The following is a 9295-nucleotide window of genomic DNA, read 5'->3' as shown; positions in this document are numbered from 1 at the left end:
AAAAATGGGCAGAGGACCTAAATAGACATTTCTCCAAAGAAGATATACAGATTGCCAACAAACACATGAAAGAATACTCAACATCATTAATCATTAGAGAAATGTAAATCAAAACTACAATGAGATATCATCTCACCACAGTCAGAATGGCCATAATCAAAAAATTTAGAAACAATAAATGCTGGAGAGGGTGTGGAGAAAAGCGAACACTCTTGCAAAAATAAATGAAACTGAGTTATTTGTAGTGAGGTGGATGGACCTGGAGTCTGTCCTACAGAGTGAAGTAAGTCAGAAGGAGAAAAAAAAATACCATGTGCTAACACATATATATGGAATCTAAGATAAAAATAAAATGTCATGAAGAGACTAGGGGTAGGACAGGATTAAAACACAGACCTACTAGAACATGGACTTGAGGATATGGGGAGGGGGAAGGGTAATCTGTGACGAAGTGAGAGAGTGGCTTGGACATATATATATACTACCAAACGTAAAATAGATAGCTAGTGAGGGGTAGCCGCATAGCACAGGGAGATCAGCTAGGTGTTATGTGACCGCCTAGAGTGGTGGGATTTGGAGGGTGGGAGCGAGGTAGACGCAAGAGGGAAGAGATATGCGAACATATGTATATGTATAACTGATTCACTTTGCTGTAAAGCAGAAACTAACACACCATTGTAAAGCAATTATACTCCAATAAAGATGTTAAAGATGTTAAAAAAAATAAATAAAATAAATAAATAAATGAAATGACATGCAATGTATATCATGATGCGTACAGTTAATAATAACTTATTGTACATATGCAAGTTGCTAACAGATTAGATCTTAAAAGTTCTCATCATATTTAAAGAAAATTGGTAACTATATATGGTGCTGGATTTTAACTAGACTGTGTCGATCACTTTGCAATATATACAAATATCTATAATTTTTATCTTGCACACCTGATACTAATATAATGTTATATGTCAATTATATCTCATTAAAATAATTGTGATTTGTATATTAGCCAGATTTTTTTCTAATTGTTTGAATAGGAGTGATGTTCTCTTACAGCTGTCTATATTTTTAGAAGCAGAGTCAAAATTACATAAATTAAATTTATAAAAGCCAAATGCTATTCTCCTTTTCCTCATTTTGTTGCAGGCCAGCATTAAGGAACCATGGAGATTTTGTATGTAAAGTGTTTAGCTTATTGCATGATATATAGTGTCCTTTTGATTAGTGATAGTTGTTGTTTTTGTTATCATCATCTTCTTCTTCATTGTCTCTATTTATTTAGGGACCCAATTAAACAACATATGACCAATTGCTTAGAACTTGTCTCTCCAGCATGCCAGAGGGGAGAATCATTTCTCCTTTATTTCTCATTCACTCATCACACAGCCTAAACTCAATGAATTTACTAGAAAATCCATGTCAGCATAATGGACAATGCCAATATTTTTAAGTCTTTCCCTTGATCAAATTAGAGTTACTGAAAGAAAAGAGAGGGCACTATTTGGTTCTTAAATATGTAATATAAAGCAAGTTGTGAGGACTGGAGATATATATATATATATATATATATATATATATATATATATATCTCCAGTATATATATAGTGTTAAGAAGTTTGGTTTCAGTGTCAAGCTAGTCTCAAAATTAATTAGCCAGAAGCTCCTGTTTTTAACAATGCCCTTAGCACTTACTTTTCACTTATTAGTTCATTTACTCCACCTACTACCTGACAAAACAATTCACACTAGTAGTAATCAACACTATTGAACAGAACCTCAAATTTAATTTTCTCTTCCATGATTCTTACTCTCTCATGTTTACATGAAAGGTTCCTGCCTAACACATTGCCTAGCATTGGCTCTCACATAAGTACAGTAGGTGAATCTACAGAATATGATTAGAGAGTCACCAAATTGGTCAACCTAGAGCAATGCTTAAACTCTTCTGAATTTTACAAGACAGAAACTCCTAGTCCCTCTGTGCCTTCTATGTGAACTAGGTAAGGGTGGGGGTGAAGGCTGCTATTTGACTCTGAACTTTTCTTCAAGCATCCCTCCACTTCTCACCCTTGGTTCCTTACTTTCAAGAAGTAATTATATCCCCTGACATGGGTGGACATGTGCCTTTGGTCATATCTGATGTGTCTTGTCATCCCTGTGCTTAAAACCTATTGCCCTCAGGACAAATTCCTTAAAAAGTTATGCAACTTTCTTTGTAAGCCAGGCCCTGTCTATTTCTCCAGCTACATCCCTCATCACTCCCCACCACACACTATACTTCAATCACACAGTATTCCTTGTAGTTCCTCAATGCAGCATGTTCTCTCATGTCATCCCTGCCTTTGCATCTTTGCCTGAAATGTCCTCCTCTTTCAAGCCTGTTGCCTCTATTGACTTAGGTTTCACCAGTGAAATGTTTTGAAGTGAAGGTTAAATGAAATAACATGTTGAGCACCAGATACAGTACTTGGCCTTCTTTCATTTACTCATTCATTCAACAAAAATGTATTGAACTTCTACCACATACATGATATAGTGCTAGAAGCTCAGGCTACAAAAATGAATGCACTGCCTTCAAGGAACTGAGTCCTTGAAAAGAAACTGACAGATGAATAAATACAACAGGATAAGTGCTGACAAAGAGTTATGCATATTGGGCCATGGGAACATAGAGAAAGCACTTAACACAACAGGACAGGACAAGGAAGAAGAAAAGTGGCTGGTGGGGGAGAGTTTTAGGAAACGCTTCCTGAAAGAATTGACATGATTCCTGAGTTGACTCTTGAAAAGTGAATAGGAGGTAGCCAGAAAAACAAATTATAGGGTGTGGGGGTTAGGTGGTTGTGGACAAGGATTTTAAGCAATGGGGATAGCATGTAGAATGGTCCAGAGATGAAAGAGGGTCATGGTACTTTAAAAAACTGGCTTGAACATATGTACGTGCAGGGAACTGGTATTAAAGGAGAATTAGGAACCCATAGTAGGCATTTATTATTCTAGTTTGCCTCCCTCTCTCTTTTTCTCTTTCTCCCTCCCTCCCTCCTTCCCTCTAACCATTCATCCTTTCCTCTCTTTCTTTCTCTTTTTTTCCTGCTTTCTTTTTCTGTTTCCTGATGATCTCTCATCATGTTTCCTCTAGAAGTCACAATAGCTCCCTATGCCTACCCTTCTGCTTGCTTATTAAGGTCCTTCATAATCTGACCCCTCTTTATCTCTTCACTATTTGCTCCAGTTACTCCTCAACACATACTCTCTGCTTTAGACAGGCTGGTCTCCTCACTGCCTTTAAATGTCCTATAATCATTTTCACTCCTGTGTGTTTGCTCACACTCTTTACCATACTTAAAATGCCCTCTCTGCTTATGGCTATCAGAGATGGCAAACTCAAATGCCTGCAAAGATCAGGTGGGTAATATAAATGAGTGAAGCTGATCAGGTATAATACAGTAGAGAATGCTAGGGCTTATGGTAAATTTCCATTTTTTCATATTTAAAATGGGATTATAAAATCAACCTTAGAGTTTTTCTTAAAGGTCAAATGAAATTATGAGGGCAAAGCAAGTGACTTCATATAGTAGTACTTACTTAACAACTGGTAGCATTTATTTTTTGCTAAGATTTTCTATTTTTTAAATTTGTTTCAAGGTAAGTTATAATTTCTTTTTAAAGTGTTTTATCACAGCTTCTTTAAAATCATTGTCAACTAGATCCAATATCTGATTCATCTTGGTGTTGGTGTCAATTTGTGATTTTCCTGGTTTTTGGTATGACGGGTGATTTTTGAGCATATCATGGATATTTTGTCTATCATTTTAGGATACTCTGGGTCCTATTGAACTCTTTTATTTTAGCAGAAAGTGTAGGGTTAGCCTGCAGGCCCAGGTATATTTTTGTGAGCTGTAATTTCAATAGCAGTTTAATTTTCATAGCATTTGCTGGGTTATTTTGATCCTCTTGTTTTAGCTGCTTCTACTGAGACTTCCACTGGTTACACTGGTTTCTGTTGGTACTGCCTAAAGTGATGGGAGGGGATTACCCAGGCTGACCATCTGGATGGATGGGGTGTCTCTCCATGGGATTGTGGTGTGATGGGATCTCTCTACTACCTGACCCCCTCTTGAGATGCCCCAGTCTCTCTGAGGAGAAGACTCTTGGCCTGAGAGGACAGAGACTTCCAAGGCAGCCACTTATTATGGTTACTTCTCTCCAACCAGTTCTGCCTGCCAGCCCTGGTATCTGGGTTCAGGAGGAGAGTCTCAAGGTTAAGAGAACAGAGGTTTCCTGGACCAGGTCATTTGCTGCAGCTGGATCTCTCCTACCATCTCTGTCCACCAGTCTCAATATCTATTTATGGGTAGGAGAGGACAGTCTCAGGCCTGGCAGGAGTGTCTCCCTTAGCTCTTTATTTTTGGCTGGGCTCCTATTTGATACTCCTTTCTGGAAGTGTCAGGATTACTTGATGTCAGATGGACTCGTTTCACCCAGGAAAGGAATCTGCTTACCTGGGCTGTCTTCTGTCACTAAGTCATGGGAAGGGAGACACTGGTTCTAGGTCACCTTCTTTCTCATGGTGGACACAAGATGTATTTCACTGTCTTCCTACCACCTTTCAAAATTCTCCTTTTGTTGTCTCTTGGGCCATTTGCAGAGTTTATAATTTTGTTTAGTGAGGAGAAGGGGAAAACAGGCATATATCATCTTGTCTTGACAGAAAATCTCCACATTTTTTCTTAAGAGGAATGATAGAAAGAAAAAGTTGTGTAGACTGACTGGTAGAATTAATGATGGTATTTATTTTATTTTCCTATTTAAGTAAAATTGAAACTAAAATTAGTCATCAGTCCCTGCAATGAGATGGCATAGTGGAATAAGCAGAGCTTTGTAATCCTGAGTTTGATTTCCAGCTCTATCACTTCTTAGTGGGGTGACATTTGGCAAAATGACAACTTCTTTTAGCCTCATTTTCATAGACTTTAAATGCATCTACTAATATCTCCCTTTTAGAGTTTTGTGATGATTAAATAAAACAATGTATATACTATATTTAGCACAGGTCTGGTTCATGCTCACTTGATAGTAATTTTTATGTATTATTACTATCTCTCTTATAGAACCCTACTCCCTTCTTTGTCAGAGATCAATCCCTTGACCACTATGTGAATTTTAGAGTATTTTCTCCATTCTTGAGGATAAAAATAAGTAGCTTTCTTCTAATGATGGCCAACTTCCAGTCTATGGACTATCTCTGGCAAAAACCCTACATGCTGTACTGTACACATCTGTACAAGTGTTTAAGTTTTTTTTTCTCCTTTGTCTCTTGAAATCAGGGATCCCCACTTCAGGATTCCAGCAGATGTTTCTTTATTTAAACTGCATTCACTGAGAGGAAGGAAAGAGAGACACACACACAAGGAGGAAAGAGGTCTGGGTCATAGCAACACATTTATTCAGAGACCACAGTGCCAGGAAAAATGTGCACACCAATTGTAATTTGTTTTTTCCGTTTTATTTGTTTTTTTTTAAAACAGGAATTTCTTGTTTCCTTAGATACTTATTAAATCTCAGTTACTGAGAACTGGTCAGCGGTCTTTCGATGTGGTGATAGATGGCTAGATACTGTATTTATTGTATCTCCTAGCAGGAAATTTGATAGAGAATTTTTATTTCAATGCAGTGACTGGTTTTGTCTTCATGTGTATGTTTTTGTTTCATATGCAGTGTACACTGAAACATATACCAGAGGAGGAATTAAGTTTAGGGCAATTATTTATTTTCAGGTTTGGGTCTATCTTTTATTTTATGTTTCCTATACACCAGCTTTGTTGGCTCTGGATAATTGTCACTCTTTAGAGCATGTCATTATTCCATCTAACCCACTATTTTAACCTGTAGCCTTTGTTTAGATTAAATTTGCCCATTGTTCTCAACTACAAATTCTAACTTCATCTGCTTTAGCACTATGCCGGAAAACATTGGTTGAAACATGAAAAATTTAGTCAAACTAGTGATTAGGTATCAAATAGAACAAAATTCCATTCCAAACTGTCTGCCTGGATTCAAAGTTGTTTTTGTAACTGAACTCAATCACTCTGGTCAGTAAGAGAATGTAAAGTCTGGAAAGAAACCTGTGTTGAGGAAAAGTCCTGGAGGACTAACCAGAGACTTAATTCTGGGCAGCATTGGATTCAAGTCCCATTGTTTGAGATGTTTGGTCTCTAGATGAAGCCAGGAATAATATGGACCATCCTGGTTAAGTTAACAGGAATAACTGTGTGGCTAGGACATGTATGGTGATGAAGAATTACAGAAATAACTGCTAAGCAGTAAGCCAAGTGAGTTATCCCTCCTTAGCAAAGACAACTATCTTTAAAGGAGACATGGCATGGTAGAAAGAACAGGCCTTTAGAGTTAGGCAGAATTGACTTTGAACTACCTTTATTATACATGTGACTGAGGAGGTTATATAATCTCTCCAAGTCTCAGTTTCATCATCTGAAAAATGGGACTAATCAGATTTTCTTAATTCAACTAATAAGGAAAACACTAATAACCTTAAAGGAAAAAGAGCAAAGAGCACAAGAAACTTACAGAAGAACAAAACATAAATGACTGAAAACTATAAAGAATTTCCAGCATCACTAAAAATAAAGAAATACACATTAAATATGATGTTTAATACTGTATGTTTTAACTTATATGTGAAATCTAAAAAATAAATTATCATTTATTTCTTTAATGGACTATTATGAAAAATTTTAAAGGATATTTTAAACAATATTTATTCTTATTAGAAAACACTCATAATGTGAAGGCAAACAAGGAAAAAATAATATATACAGTATTGTCCCAATTTACAAATATATATACATACTGTGTATATGTGTGTGTGCATGTGTGTAAAACAATGAATGACTTGAAGGAAAGAAATATTTTAGTTAATTGTGAAGAGATTATAAGTCACCTTTTTTGTTGCTTTATTTTTCTGTAACTTTCAACATTACTACAATGAACATATTATCACAATCAGAAAAATATAGGATGATAGCAGGATGGTTGTGAGGATTAAATGAACCAATTTGTCTAGTAACTTACACAAAGGTGTGTAGGTTCTCTTCATTAAATTTTATCTTTTTTGTTTTATTTGACTAGTATATTTTAAGTTCAACTAGAGTACTGATATCTTCCCCAACTGTGTTTCCAGTTCCAAATCGTGCACATTTTTGTAGTTCTGAATCAGAACTTACTTCACTCAAAACTCACCTTTTCTCTGATAGTTTTCTTCTCTGGGTTCCATCAAAAAGTAAAGATAACATGAAAATGTGTTCAAAATCATTAGGAATCAGGGAAATGCAAATTAAAATCACAATGAGATATCACCACACACCATCAAAATGGCTAAAAATTTTTTTACAAAATAGTGACAACACCAAATGCTAGCAAAGATGCAGAGAAACGATCACTCATACATTGCTGGTGGGAATGTAAAATAGTACAGACACTCTGGAAAACAGTTCAGAAGTTTCTTATCAAAGTAAACATGCAATTACTATACTATCCAATAATTGCACTCGAAGGCATTTATCCTAGGAAATCAAGAATTAATGTTCACAGAAAAAAAATCTGTAAATGAATGTTCATAACAGGTTTAATTCATAATATCCAAAAACTGGAAACAGCCCAGCTGTCATTCAATGGGTAAATGGTTAAGCAAAGTAGGTATATCCTGGTACCATGGTATGGATACAACATGAAACACTACTCAGAAATAAAAAAGAATTTTTTAACATCCATATTGGACTATAATTGCTTCACACTGTTGTGTTAATTTCAGCTGTATAACAAAGTGAATCAGCTCTGTGAATACATATATCCCCATACCCCCTCCCTCTTGCATCTCCTTCCCACCCTCCCTATCCCACCCTTCCAGGTGGTCAAAAAGAACCGAGCAGATCTCCCTGTGCTATGAAGTTGCTTCCCACTAGCCATCTACTTTACATTTGGTAGTGTATATATGTCCATGCCACTCTCTCACTTTGTCACAGCTTACCCTTCGCCCTCCCCATGTCCTCGAGTCCAATCTCTACGTCTGTGTCTTTATTCCTGTACTGACCCTAGTTTCATCAGAACCATTTATTTCTTAGATTCCATATATATGTGTTACCATACGGTATTTCTTTTTCTCTTTCTGACTTACTTCACTCTGTCTGACAGATTCGAGGTGCATCCACCTCAACAGAAATAATTCAATTTCATTTCTTTTTATGGCTGAGTAATATTCCATTGTATATATGTGCTACATCTTCTTTATCCATTCATCTGTCGATGGACACTTAGGTTGCTTCCATGTCCTGGCTATTGCAAATAGTGCTGCAATGAACATTGTGGTACATGTCTATTTTTGTATTATGTTCTTTTCAGGGTATATATCAAGTAGTGGGATTGCTGGGTCATATGATAGTTCTATTTTCAGTTTTTTAAGGAACCTCCATACTGTTCTCCATAGTGGCGGTATCAATTTACATTCTCACCAACAGTGCAAGATGGTTCTCTTTTCTTCACACTCCCTCCAACATTTACTGTTTCTAGATTTTCTGATGATGGCAGTGAGGTGATACATCATGGCGGTTTTGATTTTAATTTCTGTAATGATTAGTGATGTTCAGCATCCTTTCAAGTGATTGTTGGCAATATGTATATCTTCATTGGAGAAAAATCTATTTGGGTCTTCCAGACAATTTTGGATTGGGTTGTTTGTATTTTTGATACCGAGCTCCCTGAGCTGCTTGTATATTTTGGAGATTAATCTTTTGTCGGAAAAACTGAAGGAGAAAAACCATATGATCATCTCAGTACATGCAAAGAAATCTTTCGACAAAATTCAACACCCATTTATGATAATAACCCTCCAGAAAATAGGCATAGAGGGAACTTTCTTTAACATAATAAAGGGCATATATGACAAACCCACAGCCAACATCGTCCTCAGTGGTGGAAAACTGAAACCATTTCCACTAAGATCAGGAGCAAGACAAGGTTGCCACTCTCACCACTATTATTCAACATAGTTTTGGAAGTTTTAGCCACAGGATTCAGAGAAGAAAAAGAAATAAAATGAATCCAAATCGGAAAAGAAGAAGTAAAGCTGTCACTATTTACAGATGACATGATACTATACATAGAGAATCCTAAGGATGCTACCAGAAAATTGCTAGAGCTAATCAATGAATTTAGTAAAGTAGCAGGATACAAAATTAATGCACAGAAACCTCTGGCATTCTTATACACTAATGAT

This window comes from Physeter macrocephalus, chromosome 21 (genome assembly GCF_002837175.3).
Source record: "Physeter macrocephalus isolate SW-GA chromosome 21, ASM283717v5, whole genome shotgun sequence".
Classification (NCBI taxonomy): Eukaryota; Metazoa; Chordata; class Mammalia; order Artiodactyla; family Physeteridae; genus Physeter; species Physeter macrocephalus.
This window is presented reverse-complemented; position numbering follows the sequence as displayed.